Source organism: Lynx canadensis, chromosome B2 (assembly GCF_007474595.2).
Source record: "Lynx canadensis isolate LIC74 chromosome B2, mLynCan4.pri.v2, whole genome shotgun sequence".
In the NCBI taxonomy this organism is placed as follows: Eukaryota; Metazoa; Chordata; class Mammalia; order Carnivora; family Felidae; genus Lynx; species Lynx canadensis.
The window spans coordinates 94,916,703-94,941,426 of NC_044307.1; the positions used below are offsets into that span (position 1 = coordinate 94,916,703).

The 24,724-nt window shown below is 38.3% G+C and overlaps 1 long non-coding RNA gene across 1 annotated transcript; it reads right to left on the bottom strand.

The window, feature by feature from the left end:
- Nucleotides 1-235: 235 nt before the first annotated feature.
- On the bottom strand, nucleotides 236-18,502 carry LOC115513387. Its single transcript, XR_003968675.1, has 3 exons — nucleotides 18,411-18,502; nucleotides 4,780-4,783; nucleotides 236-246 (listed from the first exon to the last, which is right to left on the bottom strand). It is a non-coding gene; the product is annotated as an uncharacterized LOC115513387 (long non-coding RNA).
- Nucleotides 18,503-24,724: the final 6,222 nt, after the last annotated feature.

Here is a 24,724-nt window from a genome sequence, read left to right on the forward strand (position 1 = left end):
ATTTTTCCCTCACTCTTGGACGATTTTTTGTGGATACAATTTGACGTTTACTTAGATCTTTTCTCAGCACTTGTAAAATACCACTCCATTCTCTGTGGCATCAATTGTCAGAGTAAAGTTTGCTGTTTGTCTAGTTGTTGTTTACTTGCAGATAATGTTTGTACTTTCTCTGGTAACTTTTCAGATTTTCCTTTATTCCTAATGACCTCATTTCATATCATATGTCACAAAGTGAATTTATTATGACTTTATACTCAGTATGTGAGGGAGAAACTTAAATTCTAGAAATTTTATTAACAATTATTTTTCACATACTGATTATTTAATATTTCATTCTTACTTTTTTGTAACCCATACTAAATAAATATTGGAGTTTCTCAATCTGTCATATTTTTTAGCTGCTTTTCCATATTTTTTTGTCTATGCTACATGATGAATGAGCACTTCAGTTCTCCAAGTTCACTTTTCTCTTTGTGACTGTGTCATTTCAAGAATCTATCCAATATACTGTGTTTTATTTCATTGAATGCATTTTCATTTCCAAGATATGTGATTCAATCTACAGGTACGTTATTTTATTCCTATTTTTGTCTCACGCTTTTCTGCTCTTTTAACAACCATTTCAAAGTCTTTCTCCGGTCTCTCTAAAATTAATCAGAAGTTTGTGTTCTGCTCATTTGGTTGTCTTTCTTAGCATCACTTTTTCTTTTTTTTTTTCCATGAGTTGAAATTTTGGTTCATAGGCTAATTTCTAGTAGAGGTTTTTTAAAATTTTATTTCCCTTTCTTCTTTCCATTCTCATTCCTGCATGTCTAATGGGCTGAACTGCAACAGCCTCCATCCAGCCTATATAGAACTAGTGCTTCTGATAATAAGGACCTCCATGTATGACATTAATACCACTTCCTTCATAACACGTTTTGTGAAGTTCAACTCTAGTTTAGGTGCCATTTCAATGCTCTTCCTCTCGGATACTATAATATAATTGCTATTTCTTTTGATTTCTGCCCCCAGCAAGACTGCATGCTCTATAAGGGCAAGGACCTGACCATCTGTTCAGTTATATAACCAGCACCACAGACAATGCTTGAAACAAGTAACACTCATTAAATAGTTGCTGAAAGAAAGAAACAAATGTTTGCACCACTGAGTAATGTGTCTGATGGTATTGTCATTGCACCATTTTCTCAGGACCCATGTGGTTAATTTTGGAGCTCTACAGGTCATGACTTTTCTAGGTGGCAGATGCTTACTTCTAAATAGTGATTTAGTAAGCACTTGGCTTCTAATTCAATCATTACTTCTTTCTTTCTGAGTTATTTTCACACTGGGTGGATCTGATGGGCCAGCAGCTATGAAACCTGGCAGGAAAAGGGGAGAATATCTGTACCCTACATTTTGTTCCATTGGTATAATTACTATGAAGATTATAGATTAATTAAACCTGCTCCTGGTTATCATATACACTCTTTGGAATAAGGGGTTTCATTCTACACAATCTTGTCATTTTTTTTTCTGAATAGAAACCAACTAAAATTAACTCCAAATCATTGCTGGGCTGTCAAAATGGGAGTTTCTTCAGCATACTCACTTCCTGTCAATACTACCTGAACATCCCAGAATCATTTAAACCTCACAAGCAGCTATGGAGAGCACATCATTTCATTGTAACTCTATAGCTTACTGAAGGTCACAAGGAGATAGTATGTAAAAACATGAAAAAATGTTTCCTGATGTTTATAAAGTATTCTAAACCTACTCTAAAAGTACTCTAAGGTATTATATATTTATTTATATATACAGTTTTGTTTTCAAGACCTCTGATGATTACTATAATGACAAACATATATGTTTCCTTCCTACCCATAGTAAAATTGTCTTTGTTTTCGTTTCTTCTCTTTCAGATTTAGTAGTAATCTTTACCCCAACAATTATGCTAAGATTTTTTTTTCTTTTTTTAATTTTTTTTTCAACGTTTTTTATTTATTTTTGGGACAGAGAGACACAGAGCATGAACGGGGGAGAGGCAGAGAGAGAGGGAGACACAGAATCGGAAACAGGCTCCAGGCTCCGAGCCATCAGCCCAGAGCCTGACGCGGGGTTCGAACTCACGGACCGCGAGATCGTGACCTGGCTGAAGTTGGACGCTTAACCGACTGTGCCACCCAGGCGCCCCTAAGATTTTTTTTTTCTAAAGAAAGCTTAATGTTTATCAAACATGTTTCTTCAATGAAGACAAGTCATAATTTAATTTTTAATTCTTTAAAACAGACACAAAAACATTACCTACTAATAGGCCCTAGAATCTATATTCACCCTATTTCTGTTTTTCTTTGTACAGTGAGGAAAATAAAGATTTTTTTAATTCTCTGAGGCATTTGAATATTTTCCTAAATTTATATCTCTGATAAATTTTCAAATTTATCATAATTATGCACAGAAAGATCACAGCCATAGTTTCTTTCAACTATTACAGTATCTTTATAGTATACCCTTCATTGCACGTAGAGACCAGCTTAGCATATAATTTATGTTTTCAAATCTTAATTTGCTTGAAGCTTTCAGAAGTCACTCATTCCATAGTTCCAATTTCTCAACTGGAATTTTTCTAGTTGTGTACCTTTTCATAATAAAAGCCATTGACAGTCCTTACTGGGTTACAGATTCATTTTGTTTTTTTTTTTTTAAGTTTTTATTTTAACTCCAGTATGGTTAACATACAGTGTTATATTAGTTTCAGGTGTACAATGTAGTGATTCAACACTTCCATATATCACCTGGTGCTCATCACAAGTGTACTCCTTAATCTCCATCACCTATTTCGCCCATGCTCCCACCCACATCTCCTCTGGTGACCATCAGTTTGCTCTCTAAAGTTAAGAGTCTGTTTCTTGGTTTGTCTCTCTCTCTCTCTCTCTCTCTCTCTCTCTCTCTCTCTCTCTTTGGCCCCCTTTGTTCATTTGCTTTGTTTCTTAAATTCCACATATGAGTGAAATCATATGGTATTTGTCTTTCTCCAGCTGACTTATTTCGCTTAGCATTATACTCTCTAGCTCCATTCATGTCATTACAAATGGCAATATTTCATTCTTCTTATGGCTGAGTAATATTCCATTTCATTCATCAATCCATGGACACTTGGGCTGGTTCCACATCTTGGCTATTGTAAATAATGCTGCTATAAACACAGTACCCCTTTGAATTAGTGTTTTTGTGTTCTTTGGGTAAATACCTAGTAGTGCAATTACTAGATCATAAAGTAGTTCTATTTTTAACTTTTTGAGGAATCTCCATACTGTTTTCCACAGTGGATGCACCAGTTTTCTTTGCCATCAACAGTGCATGAGTGTATCTTTTTTCCCACAGCCTCATCAACACCTGTTGCTTCTTATGTTATTGATTTTAGCCATTCTAACAGGTGTGAAGTGGTATCTCATTGTAGTTTAAGTTTTAATTTAAATTTAAATTAGTAAATATACAGTGTAATATTCATTTTAAGAGTACAATTTAGTGATTCAACACTTCCACACAGTATCTGGTGCTCATCACAAGTGCCCTCCTTAATCCCCTCACTGTAGTTTTGATTTGCATTTTCCTGATGATAAGTGATGAGAAGCATCTTTTCATGTGTCTATTGGCCAGGTTACAGATTAGATCGATGAAAGAAAACTATGATCAAGGAAAGATGATAGATACACCTATTAACTTCTCCCAGAAGCTGCTCCTTTCAGAAGGTCCACAGAGAGAGTCATTCAGTATAATCACATTAAAAAAATTATAATGAAAACATGAATAAAGTTTATTGCAACCATGGATTATGAAACACTCAAAATTCTCAAAAGTTATAAATTTATATCTGAAAACTCTCAGAAAAAAAGTATATTTAAGTAAAGTATATTGTTGATTAAAGCATATTTGATGTTTAAGTGTTGAAAGAAAAAAGGGAAAGTCAGATGCAAAAAAAAACCATAAATTCATATCCTATAATATTACACAACCACCTAGGGACCAACAGATTGGGCTACAAACTATGTGAAGAATTTGACTGTCAGTTCTCAGATTCCAATGTGTGTTTCTATGGTGATAAAAACATCATTGTAACTTAAAATAATTCATTTCTACGCAAATTGTTAAATGCCTACTATCCGCATAGTGAAAAAAGACACTGTATTTTGCCCCTAAGGATTCACAGACTAATAGAAAATAAAGACAAATTCCGATGTTAGGTACATTTTTCTGAAGAAATCCCCAATTCTTCCCATTACTAAATGATGCATGTGCTTCTGTAATTTATAATTACAAACAAGTGATCCCTTTATATTAATAAATAAAAAACCTGCATCCTAATCAGGCACTAACATAAAACTTGCCATTCCCATTTGAGAATGCACACAGGAAAAGGACACTTAACTGCTAAGTGTCACAAACTGGATATTCAGTTTGAAGAATAAGTATTACAAAATGCTTATAAAATATTTTGGTTAGAAAAAACAATCAGGTGAGGAGGCTTCATTTATTCCTCATTAAATTAACAAAAATTAAGTGGCTTCATAACTAAAAAATTACAGAGAATCCTCTGTGTCTGCTATTTTCTTATTCTGAGCAGGTCTCCTACATTATGTCTCCCCTGTTTCAAAAATTTAAATAATGAATCATCACCCACTCCAAAAAAGCTTATCAAAAATAGTAACACTAGGAGCGCCTAGGTGGCTCAGTAGGTTGGGTGTCCCACTTCAGCTAAGGTCATGATCTCACAGCTCGTGAGTTCAAGCCTCACACTGAGCTCTGTGCTGACAGCTCAAAGCCTGGAGTCTGCCTTGGATTCTGTGTCTCCCTCTCTCTCTGTCCCTCCCCCACTCATGCTCTGACTCTTCTCTCTCTCTCTCCAAAATAAATAGACATTAAAAAAAAAAAAGGCAGTAACACAAATGACTACCAGTATCTTCTGCAGACAACAGTACCTAACACTGCCATAAGCAGAATGGATGTGTCCCATAGTCTTCCCACACAAGGAGTCTACAACAAATTACTGAACACAAGAATGGAATAGGCAGCACCCTTGTTTGCCCAGATGTTCACTGCCAGGCAAGGGAAAGGCTGAGCAGAGCTTCTTCCTTGCATGCATCTCTGCCATTGTAGTAACTCATAACAACTAGACTATCCTCTACGTAGCCAAACTTCCTCGTGGACTCTAGCTCATTAGAAATGGCTTGATTTACTTTGTGTTGTGCATACAATATGCTTGGCACAGGTAATCATCTTGTATCTGAAGGTTAAAAAAGCTCCCCCCCTGATATAATCCAAACACCACATACACAATATCACATATTCTGCAACTAGACAGCAACCTAATGTCCAGTTTAGCAACTATATCCAAAGATAAACTTTCTGAGGCTTCTGGGAAGATGGCAGCGTAGGAGGACGCTGGGCTCACCGCATCCTGCAGGTCACTTAAGATTCCACCCACACCTGCCTAAATAACCCAGAAAATCATGAGAAGACTAGCAGAACAGATTCTCCGGAGCCAAGCGCAGACGAGAGGCCCATTGAAGAGGGTAGGAAGGGCGGCCAGGCGGTGCGCACTCCACGGATTGGCAGGAGGGAGCCGGGGCGGAGGGGCGCCCGCAAGCCAAGCAGAGCCCCCGAGTCTGGCTGCAAAAGTGGAGGGGCTGGACAGAGTGTGTTTGGACAGGAAGCGGGACTTATGATCTGGAACATTATAAGTTAACAGACCTGCACGGAGAACAGGAGGGCTGGAGGACAACCAGAGGGAGAGTTGTTGAGCCCCGGACAACAGCAGCTTGGCAGGGAACAAAGGGGCTCGCCAGCGCCATCTCCCTCACCCATCCCACACCCAAAATCCCAAAGGGAACCAGTTCCTGTCAGGGAACTTGCTTGCACTGCACAAACACCCAAACAAACACCCAACGCTGGGCTACTACAGATCCATCCCTCCGGCAAGTCTGACTCCCTTCTGGTGCCGCAGGGCCCCTCCTGAAGCAGATCACTGAAGGAAAAGCGAGCTGAGCCTGCCCCTCCCGCCCCTGTGCACCTTGCAGATCCACCCCAGCTAACATGCCAGATCCCCAGCACCACAAGTCTGTCAGTGTGCAAGTAGCCCAGACAGGCCACGCCACCCCTAGGAGTGAATCCCGCCCCTAGGAGAGGGGAAGAGAAGGTACACACCAGTCTGACTGTGACCCCAGCGGTGGGCTGGGGACAGACATCAAGTCTGACTGCGGCCCCACCCACCAACGCAAGTTATTCAAGACAGCACAGGGGAAGTGCCCCGCAGTTCCTCACCACTCCAGGGACTATCCGAAATGACAAAATGGAAGAATTCCCCTCAAAAAAACCTCCAGAAAATAACGACAGCTAACGAATTGATCAAAAAGGATTTAACCAATATAACAGAAAGTGAATTTAGAATAATAGTCATAAAATTAATCGCTGGGCTTGAAAACAGTATAAAGGACAGCAGAGAATCTCTTGCTACAGAGATCAAGGGACTAAGGAACAGCCAGGAGGAGCTAAAAATTGCTATTAATGAGCTGCAAAATAAAATGGAGACGACCACACCTCGGATTGAAAGGCAGAAGAGAGAATAGGTGAACTAGAAGATAAAATCATGGAAAAAGAAGAAGCTGAGAAAAAGAGAGGTAAAAAAAATCCAGGAGTATGAGGGGAAAATTAGAGAACTAAGTGATACACTAAAAAGAAATAATATACGCATAATTGGTATTCCAGAGGAGGAAGAGAGAGGGAAAGGTGCTGATGGTGTACTTGAAGAAATAACAGCTGAGTACTTCCCTGATCTGGGGAAGGAAAAAGGCATTGAAATCCAAGAGGAACAGAGAACTCCCTTCAGACGTAACTTGAATCGATCTTCTGCATGACATAGCATAGTGAAACTGGCAAAATACAGGGATAAAGAGAAAATTCTGAAAGCAGCTAGAGATAAATGTGCTCTAACATATAAAGGGAGACCTATAAGACTCGTGACCGATCTCTCTACTGAAACTTGGCAGGCCAGAAAGGAATGGCAGGAGATCTTCAATGTGATGAACAGAAAAAAATATGCAGCCAAGAATCCTCTATCCAGCAAATCTGTCATTTAGAATAGAAGGAGAGATAAAGGTCTTCCCAAACAAACAAAAACTGAAGGAATTCGTCACCACTAAACCAGCCCTACAAGAGATCCTAAGGGGGATCCTGTGAGACAAAGTACCAGAGACATCACTATAAGCATAAAACATACAGACATCACAATGACTCTAAACCCGTATCTTTCTATAATAACACTGAATGTAAATGGACTAAATGCTCCAACCAAAAGACACAGGGTATCAGAATGGATAAAAAAACAAGACCCATCTATTTGCTGTCTACAAGAGACTCATTTTAGACCTGATGACACCTTCAGATTCAAAGTGAGGGGATGGAGAACTATTTATCATACTACTGAGAGTCAAAAGAAAGCTGGAGTAGCCATACTTATATCAGACAAACTAGACTTTAAATTAAAGGCTGTAACAAGAGATGAAGAAGGGCATTATACAATAATTATAGGGTCTATCCATCAAGAAGAACTAACAATTATAAATGTCTATGCGCCAAATATGGGAGCCCCCAAATATAAAAAACAATTACTCACAAACATAAGCAACCTTATTGACAAGAATGTGGTAATTTCAGGGGACATTAATACCCCACTTACAACAATGGATAGATCATCTAGACACATGGTCAATAAAGAAACAAGGGCCCTGAATGATACATTGGATCAGATGGACTTGACAGATATATTTAGAACTCTGCATCCCAAAGCAACAGAATATACTTTCTTCTCAAGTACACATGGAACATTCTCCAAGACAGATCACATACTGGGTCACAAAACAGCCCTTCATAAGTATACAGGAATTGAGATCATACCATGCATACTTTCAGACCACAATGTTATGAAGCTTGAAATCAACCACAGGAAAAAGTCTGGAAAATCTCCAAAAGCATGGAGGTTAAGAACACCCTACTAAAGAATGAATGGGTCAACCAGGCAATTAGAGAAGAAATTTAAAAATACATGGAAACAAACGAAAATGAAAATACAACAATCCAAACACTATGCAATGCAGCAAAGGCAGTCCTGAGAGGAAAATACATTGCAATCCAGGCCTATCTCAAGAAACAAGAAAAATCCCCAATACAAAATCTAACAGCACACCTAAAGGAAATAGAAGCAGAGCAGCAAAGACACCCCAAACCCAGCAGAAGAAGAGAAATAATAAAGATCAGAGCAGAAATAAACAATATAGAATCTAAAAAAACTGTAGAGAAGATCAACGAAACCAAGAGTAGGTTTTTGGAAAAAATAAGCAAAATTAATAAACCTCTAGCCAGGCTTCTCAAAAAGAAAAGGGAGATGACCCAAATAGATAAAATCATGAATGAAAATAGAATTATTCCAACCAATCCCTCAGAGATACAAGCAATTATCAGGGAATCCTATGAAAAATTATATGCCAACAAACTGGACAACCTGGAAGAAATGGACAAATTCCTAACACCCACACACTTCCAAAACTCAAACAGGAAGAAATAGAAAACTTGAACAGACCCATAACCAGCGAAGAAATTGAATCCGTTATCAAAAATCTCCCAACAAATAAGAGTCCAGGACCAGATGGCTTCCCTGGGGAATTCTACCAGACATTTAAAGCAGAGATAATACCTATCCTTCTCAAGCTATTCCAAGAAATAGAAAGGGAAGGAAAACTTCCAGACTCATTCTATGAAGCCAGTATTACTTTGATTTTTAAACCAGAGACCCAGTAAAAAAAAGAGAACTACAGGCCAATATCCCCGATGAATATGGATGCAAAAATTCTCAATAAGACACTAGCTTAATCGAATTCAACGGCATATAAAAAGAATTATTCACCATGATCAAGTGGGATTCGTTCCTGGGATGCAGAGCTGGTTCAACATTCACAAATCAATTAACATGATACATCACATTAATAAAAGAAAAGAACAATATGATCCTGTCAATCAACGCAGAAAAAGCATTTGACAAAATTCAGCATCCTTTCTTAATAAAAACCCTCGAGAAAGTCAGGATAGAAGGAACATACTTAAACATAATAAAAGCCATTTATGAAAAGCCCACAGCTAATATCATCCTCAATGGGGGAAAACTGAGAGCTTTCTCCCTGAGATCAGGAACACAACATGGGTGTCCACTCTCACCGCTGTTGTTTAACATAGTATTGGAAGTGCTAGCATCAGCAATCAGACAACAAAAGGAAATCAAAGGCATCAAAATTGGCAAAGATGAAGTCAAGCTTTCACTTTTTGCAGATGACATGATATTATACATGGAAAACCCGACAGACTCCACCAAAAGTCTGCTAGAACTGATACATGAATTCAGCAAAGTTGCAGGATACAAAATCAATGTACAGAAATCAGTTGCATTCTTATACACTAATAATGAAGCAACAGAAAGACAAATAAAGAAACTGATCCCATTCACAGTTGCACCAAGAAGCATAAAATACCTAGGAATAAGTCTAACCAAAGATGTACAAGATCTGTATGATGAAAACTATAGAAAGCTTATGAAGGAAATTAAAGAAGATATAAAGAAATGGAAAAACATTCTGTGCTCATGGGTTGAAGAATAAATATTGTCAAAATGTCAATACTACCCAAAGCTATCTACACATTCAATGCAATCCCAATCAAAATTGCACCAGCGTTCTTCTCAAAGCCAGAACAAGCAATCCTAAAATTCATATGGAACCACAAAAGGCCCCGAATAGCCAAAGGAATTTTGAAGAAGAAGACCAAAGCAGGAGGCATCACAATCCCAGACTTTAGCCTCTACTACAAAGCTGTAATCCTCAAGACAGCATGGCATTGGCACAAAAACAGACACATAGACCAATGGAATAGAATAGAAACCCCAGAACTAGACCCACAAAAGTATGGCCGACTCATCTTTGACAAAGCAGGAAAGAATATCCAATGGAAAAAAGACAGTCTCTTTAACAAATGGTGCTGGGAGAACTGGACAGCAACATGCAGAAGAATGAAACTAGACTACTTTCTTACACCATTCACAAAAATAAACTCAAAATGGAGAAAGGACCTGAATGTGCGAAGGAAACCATCAAAACACTAGAGGAGAAAGCAGGAAAAGACCTCTCTGACCTCAGCTGCAGCAATTTCTTACTTGACACATCCCCAAAGGCAAGGGAATTAAAAGCAAAAATGAACTATTGGGACCTCATGAAGATAAAAAGCTTCTGCATAGCAAAGGAAACAATCAACAAAACTAAAAGGCAACCAACAGAATGGGAAAAGATATTTGCAAATGACATAGTGGACAAAGGGCTAGTATCCAAAATCTATGAAGAGCTCGCCAAACTCCACACCCAAAAAACAAATAATCGAGTGACGAAATGGGCAGAAAACATGAATAGACACTTCTCTAAAGAAGACATCCGGATGGCCAACAGACACATGAAAAGATGCTCAACATTGCTCCTCATCAGGGAAATACAAATCAAAACTACACTCAGATATCACCTCACGCCAGTCAGAGTGGCCAATATGAACAAATCAGGAGACTACAGATGCTGGCAAGGATGTGGAGAAACGGGAACCCTCTTGCACTGTTGGTGGGAATGCAAACTGGTGCAGCCACTCTGGAAAACAGTGTGGAGGTTCCTCAAAAAATTAAAAATAGACCTACCCTATGACCCAGCAGTAGCACTGCTAGGAATTTACCCAAGAGATACAGGAGTACTGATGCATAGGGGCACTTATACCCCAATGTTTATAGCAGCACTCTCAACAATAGCCAAATTGTGGGAAAAGCCTAAATTTCCATCAACTGATGAATGGATAAAGAAACTGTGGTTTATATACACAATGGAGTACTATGTGGCAATGAGAAAGAATGAAATATGGCCCTTTGTAGCAACGTGGATGGAACTGGAGAGTGTGATGCTAAGTGAAATAAGCCATACAGAGAAAAACAGATACCATATGTTTTCACTCTTATGTGGATCCTGAGAAACTTAACAGAAACCCATGGGGGAGGGGAAGGGAAAAAAAAAAGGGGTTAGAGTGGGAGAGAGCCCAAGCATAAGAGACTCTTAAAAATTGAGAACAAACTGAGGGTTGATAGGGGGTGGGAGGGAGGGGAGGGTAGGTGATGGGCATTGAAGAGGGTATCTTTTGGGATGAGCACTGGGTGTTGTATGGAAACCAATTTGACAATAAATTTCATATATTAAAATAAATAAATAAACAAACAAACAAAGTTAAACTTTCCAGGTCACCTCAGAAGCTGGCTGCCAGCCTTAGAAACCTCAGTCACTAGGTGATGTCTTTTTCTCTTCTAGACCTCTTGTGAAATTATCCACGCCTATTTTTTATCATTCTGTAACCTACAGTCTAAGTGTTCATCTGAATGCTATCACCATTCTGGATATACAACTAACTGTGAAAGAGTATTAATGACCTGGCCACCGCAACTTCTTTTTTTTTTTTTTTCTTTTTTTTCAACATTTATTTATTTTTGGGACAGAGAGAGACAGAGCATGAACGGGGGAGGGGCAGAGAGAGAGGGAGACACAGAATCGGAAACAGGCTCCAGGCTCCGAGCCATCAGCCCAGAGCCCGACGCCGGGCTCGAACTCACGGACCGCGAGATCGTGACCTGATGGCCACCGCAACTTCTACTGGAAAGAGAAAAAAAAAAAAAAAAAGGAAAGAAAGGGCTGGAATGAGCAGGGGCAGGGAGTTGGTAATTTCCTTAATTTCCTAATACCCATGCAGTGAAAAAGAAGAAAGAAACTGAAGGGTAGAAGAAGCCACCTGTTTCATCTCTGCAACTGAACACAAGGGGTTCAAACAGGTCTTTTCCTCTTCTGTAACCTGTTCTGTGTTCCTCCTGCTGTCAGACAGCACTTCACAGGACCATGGTCTGCTGGGATAAGCCAAGCTTCCCTCCCAATGGAACTGAGCCCTCAGTGGCTATTTCAGGTTGCAGTTCTTTTTATTTTTATTTTTTATTTATTATTATTATTATTATTATTATTATTATTATTATTTTGCAAAAAGCAGGAAGCACTGTCTCTCTTTGGTATGATTAAATAAACTGACCAATACAGTCCTTATCTCTATGTAGTTCTCTAATGGCACAAGGAGCCCCTGAATACCCAGGTAGCTATGTCAGGTTCAAGTTTAGTGGGATTGTTACAAAGTTCTAATTGGATTTACAGTGTGCACCCATCCTCTGGTCTATATTCATACAGCTAACAAGGTAAAGAGTAGTCGTCCATTTGTCCAATTGGTAAACCAGTCCTGACAATGCTGCCTCTTCACTCTCTCTCAAACCCTCCCTCTTGTCCTACCTTCACTGCCACAGCCTCGGTTCAGCTCTTCATCACTTCTCACTGGGGCCATGCACTTAGCACACAGCTCTGTGTGGGACGATTTGCCTGTATTTCTATGAGAGAGTATTTCATAAGCTCCCCTGTGGGCAAGCATCACATCTGACATGACTTTTTCTGCCAGCACATTATAAACTTCCAGGCATATACTCGAAAGTCTGAACAAATGTCTGTAGAATGAACGCATCTCTCAGCACTTCCTCCTCTCCCTGGTCTCTTTCCTCCAATCTAGCTTTCATAATGCTACCAAAATTATCTTCCCAAGATATAAATCTGATCACCACATGCCCTTAGCTAAAATCTCTTTATGATACCTAAAAGCCTTCAGGATAACATGCCAACCACCTGCCTGTGCTGCCCCAAGGGAAATCTCCTTAAACTCCATCCCTACCAAAGCAGTTCCCTACATACCATGCTCTCTCACCCATACCTCCAAAGCTTCATCCAGGCAGTTCCCTCAGTCTAGGATGCCCTTGCTACCTTGACTTCCCAAACTAATGTCTTCATAGTTCAGAATTCAGAGCAAGTGTCAATTTCTCCAGGAAGAATGCCCTAACTCTTCAGTCTAAACTAGATGCTTCTCTGGTCTTCCAAAATACTCCATGCATAGTTTTAGCACAGCATATATCACACTGAATGGTAATGGTCTGTTGACACATACATCTCCCCCACTTAGACTGAAAACTCCGTGAAGGCTTGGGTGTATCTCATTCATGTTTGAATTTCTGCTGCCTGACACAGTGTTTGAAATATATTAGTTGTTAAATAAATTGATAAATGAATATAGGAATGAATGAATCATGCTTTTCATGATTTGTCATTTACACATCCACTATTCCATTTGATTCTCAATTTAGTCCCATGAAATTAAATGTGCAGATACCAGAGTCCCTATTACACTGATAAGAAGACAACAGGGTATCTACCACAAGATTATGCCACTAGTAAATCAAGGATCAAAGTTTCTTTTTTTTTCTAAGATTTTTATTCTTTTATTTTTAAGTACTCTCTACACCCAGTGTGGGGTTCAAACTCACAACCCTGAGATCAAGAGTGTCATGCTCCACCAACTGAACCAGCCAGGTGCCCTGCAAGGATCTAAGTTTCAAGTCCAGGTCTCTCTGGCTTCAAATGCAGTGTTTATAATGTCAATATTTGAGGATGCCTTAGCAGTTCCTCAGCACAGAAATTTAGCCACCTCATGGGCCAAATTGCCTAAAACCTGTTCTGTGCTCTATGAAGTATGTGGTTATTCACCTCAACCTACCTGAATTATTCTGAATCTCTTCTTCATTCATACCTAATCAGCACTATGCTGGTTCTGTCTGTAAGTGGCTAACTCAGATGATCACAGCACAGTGCCAAGGACAGCAGAATTCTATGGTTAGGACATATCTATGAAACTAGGTTGGATTAATTCATCCAACACTATGCACATCTTCTTAACTCACACCAACTTCCTAGCAAAAAAGTCTCCCAGACAGGCAGAGACTAGTTGAGATAATGTGAATTGATCCTGGCAGATCCAGAAATTTGTTCATTGAACACTACATTTTAAAGTAAATAAGAAAATGAAGCAATTCTAGAAGCCAATCACTCTGCATATCTAGGAAGACAGTGCTACTAAGGCAAAAAGAGAATTTCCTCCAGCTTTTGAAAGTATTTCCTTAATTTCTAACATCTGTTCATCACTGTTGCAAAGAAAATTAATAGTTATCTTCATGCTTTTAAATTCTCAGTATCGCCTATTGACACCATTGTTTTTCTCTCTCTTTGCTTAAGTCTTTTGTAAACTGGTAGAAGTCTACACACTGCATTTACTAACTTATTCAAAGGAAATTCTAGAACATTTTCAAAATAAAAGCTATAGTTACATAGCTTTTAGAGCTATGTAGTTATAGAGTAGACTCTATAAATAGGAGTCTACTATTTATAGAGTCTACTCTATACCAAGAACTGTGGGAGAGGCTAAATATTTGTTGACTCATTTATGAACTCAAAAAACACATAAAGAAGTATTATTTATCCCTTTTTAAATATGTGATAACTAATGTGCTGAGAAGTTATATGGTTTTCTCAATATGCCAGATCTGCTAACTAAAAGAACTTGACTTTGAACACGTATATCACTATGGCACACAGTAAGTGCTCAATATTTTTGTGTAAATAAGCCAGCTGTGGTTGAACCTGTTTTTACCCTAAGATGTTGAAGATATTCATAAAAATGATGCTTACTGACACTGCATTAGATTTGACTGTCTAAAATACTTAGTTAAGGAATGTACTTTAAGGGTTTTTTTTTGTTTTTTTTTTTTGGTGTTTTTTTTTTGGAATGTACTTTAGGGTTTAATCACATTACTTTCACCTCAGTGGCCAGTGCACCCTGAATGTTTAATTATGCTACTAGTTTTATACCTAATCAATCTTTTTCATTAAAATCCAGTGAAGCAGACAACTGAGATAATTACTGCAGAATCATCTTAATTAAAAATTTTAGCTTCTAATTAAGAGTCATTGTTTATCTCATCAGGAAACAGGATTCATGACAGGGTTGCCCTATTCATTAAATTTTTTAGCCTTTTTTGAGGTGAGACATAGCATATGATATTCCTACCTATGTGAGCATTTATGTCTACACATGCACATATGCTCAAGTATATTTAGGGGTGTTTTAACTGTATCAGAGGAAAATAATTAATAAAAAGCATGAACTCCAATAGAAATTCTGTCAGTGAAACCCTTGATCCAGTATTTATGTCTCAGCTAATTACAAAATGTTCAAAAGTGAATTATTTATACTTCCATTGCTAGTTTGAATACATAATTATATTCACAACTGAACAAAAGCTGCCTTAAAACTTCTTCTCACAAGTTATGAATTTAAAAAAGGACTGTGAACATCCACTCAAGTCTCAGCAGCATAAAGAAATAATTATTATTTCCCTAGACTCCCATTTCTGGAAAATTTCTTTGCACCATGAGAATCATAAGCTAGGACTTCAGAAGTAAGTCACAGTCTCCTTGGGGCATAGGAAGCACCATCCAACCAGATGGTAAATACAGCCATGATACCTTGTCCCTTGAGAGATGCAGCTTCATTACTCACTGCAGCTGCACACAGCCTCCAAGTGCACATGTATTGTTATGTAAGTCATAAGCATACACTGGCAAATGCTTTAAGTCACTATCCTTCGTTTTGACAGTACGAGACCATTCTTAAAATTTCACAATGGTAATTCCTGAATCCACTGCTCTATTAAGCTTGGGTAAAATTAATCACTGGAATTAGGCTTAAGGATAATTTAAATGTTATGCATAAAAACCACACTAAAAGTTCCTATGTGGAACTATTTATAAGCCAAATGGCTTCCATCAGCTATGACAATGACAAGCACGCCTCTCACAGAATCAAAGTCGACAACAAGCAGGCAAATATTTTAAGCTTACATGGAAAAATCCTACTCAATTTTTCATGCTAGCAGTTAGTTGACATAAAAGGTATGGAGAAGGGGGGTGGGTAGGTAGAGGCAAGAAATAAAGTTCAATTCATCTACAATAAAAGTTTTAAAACTGTCCTCTGAGAAGGAAAGATGTAGGAATTTGGGGGAAGTGACAACCTACTCACCCTGCAACAACCAAGTGTTTTCTTTCTCTCCCAACAACTTACATTGCTCTCCAAGAACAGTGAACACTACAGCTTTCTAATGAAGTAAGCAAATACTGGCTTTGCACTTACTCTTGGACAAGGGACATAGGATGATCTTTAAGTGTGTTGCATCCTCCTAAATGACTTCAAAAATCCTTTCAAACTGGAAAGGGGACTAGAGTCGAAGGTTAAAATTAAAACTTTCCTTGAAGAAGTCTTGGAAGTAATTCATGTTCTCAGTATGAAGAAAAAAAAAAAGATGGAGGTAGAAGAGAATTATAGTCTAGGGTGGGATTTTTTTCCCCAAAGTTACTAAACACACCTGATTATATTATACCAGGCTCCCTTGCTATGAAGCCTTATTTCTCTAACATAAAACAAACAAAAAGCATAAGCTTAAATATGCATACAAGCCAGACTTCCAAATGAATACCAGCATTCAGATTTTTACACACATTCAAAGGTGCATTTTCTTCTGGGAATAATTTGCACATAGTTCTAGATGCTTTCTCTTACAGAAAATAACAAACACTACTTAGCATCCATTTTGCCAGTGTAAGCAATGGGCACTTTAAATCCTGTCTGCTGCATCATGGCTGTTATTACAGCCAATGCCTCACCTGGACTTGTACTGTATATTGATGCTGAAAGAATCCATTCAGAGAAATTACTGACTGGCAGCAGATGAGCTGATAAGGAGAGAGCATCATTATTTTCCAAAACGGTCAATACAGGGTGCTGTAAATTAAAAATATAACCAAGGAATGTTTCACAAACGTAGCACATTTTATAGCAAAGGGGCTGATGAATAATGTGCCTCTGGAGACCACGCACTTTTCTTTCCCTGCACTGACTGTGACATACAGGACAGTGTTATGTTACTGGAAGCATCTGGCTACCAGGGTTAATTGGCTTATAAATTCTTCTGGCAGCAGAATACTGATGGCTTGATAAATGGATTATTAAAATAAAGGAGCAAAAGGGCATAACAAGTAAGATTCTCAGAAAGGTGTTGAGGCTTCTAAATCCTAACTCAGCTGTTAGGATAAGGATAACTATCAGTAGAGTTACAATTTCTTGAGTACTTACTATGTTCCAAATACTGGATTTACATACTATGATGGTTAACTTTATGTGTCAACTTGACTGGATCACAGGGTCTGCAGGTATTTAGCTAAGCATTATTTCTGGGTGTGTCTATAAGAGTGCTTCCAGAAGAAAATTATCATTTGAATCATTGGACTCAGTAAAGCAGATGGCCCTCCCCAATATGGGTGGGCATCATCCAATCCACTGAGGACCTCAATAGATCAAGAAGGTGCAACACCCAAAAAACAAATAACCCAATTTAAAAATGGGCGGAAGACATGAACTGGCATTTCTCCAAAGAAGACATACAGATGGTCAACAGATACATGAGAAGATGTTCAACATCACTCATCATCAGGGAAATGCAAATCAAAACTATAATGAGGTATCATGTCACACCGGTCAGAATGCCTGAAATCAACAACACAAGAAAAAACAGATGTTGGTGAAGATGTACAGAAAAAAGAACACTCATGTACTATTGGCGGGATTGAAAACCGGTGTAGCCACTGTGGAAAGCAGTGTGGAGTTTCCTTAAAAAGTTAAAAATAAAACCACCCTATGATCTAGTACTCACACCACTGGGTATTTGCCCAAAGAATACAAAAACACTAATTCAAAGGGATACATGCAGCCCTATGTTTACAGCAACATTATTTACAATAGCCAAGATATGAAAGCAGCCCAAGTGTTCATGTATTGATGAAAGGATAAAGAGCATGTGGTACATTAGGACACTTGGTGAGCTCAGTCAGTTAAGCATCTGACTCTTGATTTCAGCTCAGGTCATGATCTCGCAGTTCATGAGTTTGAGCCCTGAGTCAGGATTCTCTCTCGGCTTAAAGATTCTTCTCTCTCCCCCTCTCTCTGTCTCTCTCTCTGTCTCTCAAAATAAATAAATAAACTTAAAAAAAGAGGATGTGGTATATACATACAATTGAATATAATATCATAAAAAAGAATGAAATCTTGCCATTTACAATGACATGGATGGCACTAGAGAGTATAATGCTAAGTGAAATAAGTCTGAGAAAGACAAATACCATATGATTTCACTCACAAATGAGTGAAAGGAAAAAAGAGAGACAGAGACAGAGAGAGACACAGGGAGAGAAAGAGAAGCCAAGAAACAGACTCTTAACTACAAAGAAGAAACTGATGGTTACCAGAGAGGGGAGGTGGGTGGGGGCATGGGTGAAAATAAGTACCACTCAGTAATGTACAAAATTGTTAAATCACTACATTATACACCTAAAACTAATATAACAATGTATGGTAACTGTACTGGAATTAAAATTAAAAACTTATTTAAGAAATAGATGAAGAAGGTGGAAAAGGAAAGAATTTGGCCTTTCCTGACTGCTTGCTTGAGCTGGAACATGGATCTTCTCCTGCCTTCAATGTTCCTCATTCTCAATCCTTCAGACTGGACTGAATTTATACCACTGTCTTTACTGGGTCTCCAGCTTGCAGACAGCAGATCATCGAACTTCTTAGTCTCTGTAACTGTATGAACCAATTCCTTACAATAAATTTCTTCCTAGATATACCCTATTTCTTCTGTATTTCTAGAAAACCCTAATACACACACATCCCCTTATTTAATTTATGAAGAATACCCCTGTGAATCAGATATTATGATTCGCATTTTATAGATAAACTCCATATTCTTAATCACTTTGCTCCACTGAGTCTGATATTCAGAATATCTTGTAATATAAAAAAATAGTTTTTTTTAGAAGGCAAGGATTTGTAATTGTCAATACAGAAGCTAAAAAAAAAAAACTATTAAGGAAAAAAAAAAAAAACAGGAGGCACTTAATTCCATTTTTAAAAAATAACCCAATAGCGAAAGAAAGAAAGAAAGAAAGAAAGAAAGAAAGAAAGAAAGAAAGAAAGAAAGAAAGAAAGAAAGAAAAGGAAAGAAAAGAAAACTATCCATAGGATAAATTTCACTAACTTAGGCTGAAATGCAAAGTAAAACAATTTTTGTGAGTTTCACATTATGCTTTTAGCACCATTGATGTTGGCAAGCATGACTTGATCAGATATTTTTCAAAGCATTTCATAAATAATGTAAAAATACCACAAAGCACATGTAATGGAAAAACAAAATAAGTTGCAATTATTTTGTTTGTAAATATTATATTTATCTACCTGTACCTTCAATTGTGAAACAAAACAATTTATTTCAAAAAGAGTGGAGAGCTTCAGCCAACATGATGTAAGTTTCATGTTCACAAAATGGTAAAATTACCCTAGAGAACTCAGCAATTTGTAACAATTTTGTAACTTCTTTTTATATACCAGAAAGAGAGGAGATGGATAGTTGGATGGATGGAGAGATAGATGAGAGACGGAACAATTAAAGGAATTTTCATTTACAAGCAAACATTAGAATTTTTGACCCTTAAAAGTTACCTATTCTTAATTCCCCAAACACAATTTATCCCCTACAGGAAAAGTAGACATTATTTAGCTTAATAGTTTCCTATTGCTGCTGTAACAAATTATGACATAACAACAACACAAATGTGTTATCTTACAGTTCTGGAGATCAGAAGTCCAAAATGGGTTTTATGAGCTAATTCAAAGTTTTGGCAGACCTGCATTCTTTCTGGAGGCTCTGGGAGAGAGTCCACTTCCTTTCCTTTTCCAGCTTATAGAGGCTGCCTGCATTCCTTGCCTATGGCCCTCTCCTCCATCCTCAGAGAACATCACTTCAACTTATGCTTCCAACATCACATCTCCATTTCTAACTCTGACCCTCCTGCCTTCTTATTATAAGAACCCATACGATTACGATTATGTTGGGCCTACCTGGGTAATCTGGGCTACTTTTCCCATCTCAAGATCCTTAACTCCATCTACAAAGCTCCTTTTGCCATGGAAGCTAACATATTCACAAAGTCTGTGGATTGGGGGACATGGACATCTCTGGGGAGCCATGATTTTGTCTGCCCCAAACTTTCTGTTAGACAACTATCACAGCTCGCTGGGGAGAAGGAGGGGAGCAAGGACCTTCTTTATCTAAGGAAGTAACATATTACTAATCATAAAGGTAGCCAAAGGAAGCTAGACCTAAGGGATCTCCCCTAGAGATATTTACTCATTTGGTGATCTCCCAGTTTAAGTCTTAAATACCATGTACATGCCAAGGATTCGAAAATTACCTCTCCTGATCAGATTCTGTAACCAACTACCTACTCAGCACACCCACCTGGATGTCGAGTAGGCACCTCTGACTCAGTATATCTAAAATTGAGCTCCTCGTTCCCTCTCTTCCAAACCTGCTTCTCTTACAGTCTTCCCTACCTCCATTAAGAGCAAATTTCTCCTTCTAGTTTTTCCATTACATGTGCTTTGTGGTACATAAACAATTATGTACTAGACACTGTTTCAAGACAAAAACCTTAAAATTATCCTTGCCTCCTTTATTACTTTCACAGCCTACATCCAGTCCATCAGCAAATCCTGTCAACATTCCATTCAAAATATATCCAGAGTCCCATATCTTTGCCTGTCCCCACCCAGATCCAAGCCACTGACATTACTCTCCTGTGTTCTTTCAGTAATCTACTAACTGGTCACCTTCCCTTTCCTCTTTCCCCTTTCCCCTTTCCCTCTATGGCCTATTCTCAACATGGCAGCCAGCATGGCCTTGATAAAACCTGAGTGCGGTGGATGTTAAGGGGTACCACCAAGATGCCCCCTTCAGAAATGAACTACTTCTGATGCCAGTAGCCTGAAGCATTGGCTGCCAGTGGCTTACAGCTGAGTCTCCTCTTAGACTTGCCCTTATCCAACAGGAGCTGCCTCATTGAAGTTTTGATCTTCCCTTAAGGCATAAACAATGACTCATCAATGTGGAGATGCAAAAGCTCCACCTCTTTTCCTCAACTTCAGACAAATCTAAAGGGCCATGCCAGCTGCAGGACTCCCTGTGGATCAGCTGAGGCCTCTGCTGCAATTGTATCCCATTTCAGCTCTTCCCTTGTCCAGTCCTGCTCCCCAACTCCCTCAGAGGTGTTGCTTCTGAGAACATTTCCAAAATAAATCGACTAAGTACAACTATGCATCTCTGAGCCTGTTTCCAGGAGAACTAGACTTAAGACATTAAATCAGATCACATCATTTCTCTGATCAAAAACCTCCAATTACTCTCCATTTCATATAAAAGCCAGTGTCCTTACAATGGCCTAAAGGTCTTAAGTGAAATGGCCTCTGTTGCTTCATCTCCTACTATTCTTGTCCGTAGTAGGACACTGGCTGTTCCCTTTTCTGGAAAGTTCTTCCTCTACCAATCCACACTGTTTACTCACCTCTATCTTTACTGAAATGACATTTTCCTAGAGAAGCCTTTCCTGACCATCCTATGACACTAGAATTGCCCTGCACTCCCGCACTCCATACCCTGCTTTGTCCTTCTCCATAGCACTCATCCTAACATATGCTGTAAGACACTATTTACCATATGTATTATCTAGCTCATCTCACCAGGAAGTATTTTGTGTCTGTCTCTTTCATTTGCTGCTGTATCCTCTATGCTTCAAACAGTGTCTAGTACATAATTGGCCTTCAAAATATTTGTTGAATGAATGAATGAATGGGTGCCAACTGTGTGCCAGACACCTCTCTGGGTTTATTTGCATATATTATGTCATTTCATACTTACAACAACCCTGAGAGAAAAGTAGTAGGATATCCATTTTTCAACTGAGAAAACAGTCTCAGATAATCACACCAGAATATCACATACAGAAGTGATAAAGCCCAGATGTAAAGCCCCGTTGGTCTAAACGCAAAGCCATAATCTTTCCACTATACTAGGCATTCAGGTACACACTTTGAGCACATAAGGATCACTACCTGATTCACTCAGAGAACCTGTCCCACTGCAGCTACATTACTCTCTTCCCAAACAAATGTAATCTCCACTGAAAAGACAATTTTAAGAAAGAGGTAGAGAAACTGAGACTGAAAGCATGATTGTCCATTTTATAAATGTCCATGTGTTTATTGTTACCGTAGGTGTTATACAAAATATTTAAAATTTCTAGCTTTGTAGTAATTGCTGTTGTATGTGCCCACAAAAGACTAATTAACATGCAGATTACTTCTTGCACACGCCAGAACCTTCCCCAAAGCTAATTACATTGTTAGTAGCACTTGAACCAGTAGGGGGCAGGCAAGGGGTGCATGTGTAGATAGAAAACAAAAGTCTGGGTTTTGTATCTGAATTAATGGGAAAGAATAACTCTCTTTCTCCCACTTAGGGAAAGAAAGCTCTATAAAGGAAGTGGGATTACAAGAGCTTTCTGAACTCGAGAGGAGGAAGTTTAGCAAGTTGACACTATGGTCTTATTCAGTGCTCAACACCCATTAACTTCAGAGAAAGCTTCTAGCCTGGATCAGCTGGGCAGGATGCAATGCAAATGGGAAATGAGCCTGACCCAACCACAAAAACCTTTAGCTCCATACACATGTGGGTCTGATGGAATCCACTGACATAAAAGGAAGGTGAGAAAGCTCTAAATTGGCTTTTACCATCTAAGGATGTTCACACACAAAGCGTGCATTGTACTCACTAATGAAAGACATGTGCTAGAGTGGTTACACATTGCGACTGAATGAAAACTAATGACATGAAACAGCCACAGTGCCTCTAGACTGACCCCTGTAAAACCTCAGGCCCGACTTGTAACAGGCAGAGCTAAACCAATTTATCACTGAATTATGCATCATTTAATAAAGACTGGTGTGACTCAACCTTCCACAAATGCTAAAAGCTTGAGGAAATGGCAACCAAAGTCCCCTTGTCCTTTGCCCAAGCTCATCTTTAACCCTTCAGTGACTGATGGACTGACTGAAGTACAAGTTGAAACCTTATAAACTATACTGTAGTCTGACCTTGTGGTTCCTGGGGTCACTTACTTGAAAAGTACTACTCTGGCAGAGTTAACTCCTGTTTCTGTAGTTCAGTGGAGTGTGAATTAAGTGAAAAGGAGGAGTTCTCCTCTTTGAACCATGACTGGCATCTTGAAACTGTAGCTCAAAGTATGTTTCCATCTGCCAAAAGCCAGCGTTGATTTTACTTGTGAAATTTATAGAGTTATTATCAAAATATATTTTAATTTAAATAAAAATGAATCCTATAGGCTTTTAGGCTCTGCCCATAGTTTTACATTTTCAAAAAAAAAATCCTGTTAACTCTATCATTGTCATACAAACAACAACAAAAAAATCAATGCATTACAGGAAGATGTTTCAATAGGAGTGAATCATGCAGGGCTGAGACTAGGGACATCCACATCAATTTTAGACCACTGGAGATCAATGATTTTAGCAAAACTGCAGCTGAAGTCAAGGAAATCATAGCAATTTCTACCATCAGTCCCATACAGAAGCTTTTTAGTAATAGTCAAAGAATATAGTTAGATATGCTCTACAAAGTTAAGAAACTTCCCAAAATCTTTCCTTATTTTATTTCTCTTTTCAGGTGTACAATCATTTTTTATGAGAATAAATTTGTACCATTTTAGGAATGTTTTGGTGCCTTGAAGTCTTATAAAGCTTTTTTTTTTCTTGACAATGCACCAAAGATCATGTTTCTCTTTAAGTGAACCGAAAAAAGTGGATGAAGCCAAAATACATTTATTATTAAGTTCAGCAGCCATATATTTTGTTGAAGACTGTAGCACTTGCAATGCTCCTTCATCTGGGAAGACACTCTATTAAAAATCTGCCCATTGTGCTTTTGCATTTCATTCCTTCTTTTTCTTCCACCAAGGTAATGAAAGCATCAAGAGTCTCTGCAATATTGGATAAAGAAAATCGAAAGGAGCATTCACAGCCCAGAAAACTGTTACCAATCATTAAGAGTTTGTTATTAACTTTTATTTTTCTTGAAGTGCTTTATTATTTAAGACGTTTCAGACTAGAAAGAGATATCTGGGATGAGAGAAAGAAAGCATTCTAAGCACTTCACATGTATTAACTCAATAAGTACTCAGAACAATGTTATAATAAAGATCCTATCATCATCCCCATCTCACAGCTGAAGAAACCAAGGCACAGAGAGGTAATTACCCAAGGTCATTAGCTGTAAGTGATGGAGACCAGATTCAAATCAAGACAACCATACTCCAGAGCCCATGCACTTATTCACTTCGTACTACCTTCAGAAAGCCAGTGAGAACAACCTGAAGCTTTAGTTTTAATATAAACCAAAAAAAATTATTCAGCCTCTGTGTATTATTAAGGTCCCAACAGGTGAGATAATGCATCTCAGTGAATTTCTCTCAAGTAAAATAATGTAGATCCCAAATTCACTTCAAAATGTTATAAAAAATATGAAGTATTCTTTTTCTAGGGTAAAGGTGGTTAATTTCTGTTAAAAAGACAAAAACATCATAATGAAAAAAGCCAGGATGAGATGTTCAATCTTTTAGCTTCATTATTTTCAAGGTTTAGTTTCATGTTTCAAAATCACCGCATCAGAAATTCTCAAAGCAGACAGCCC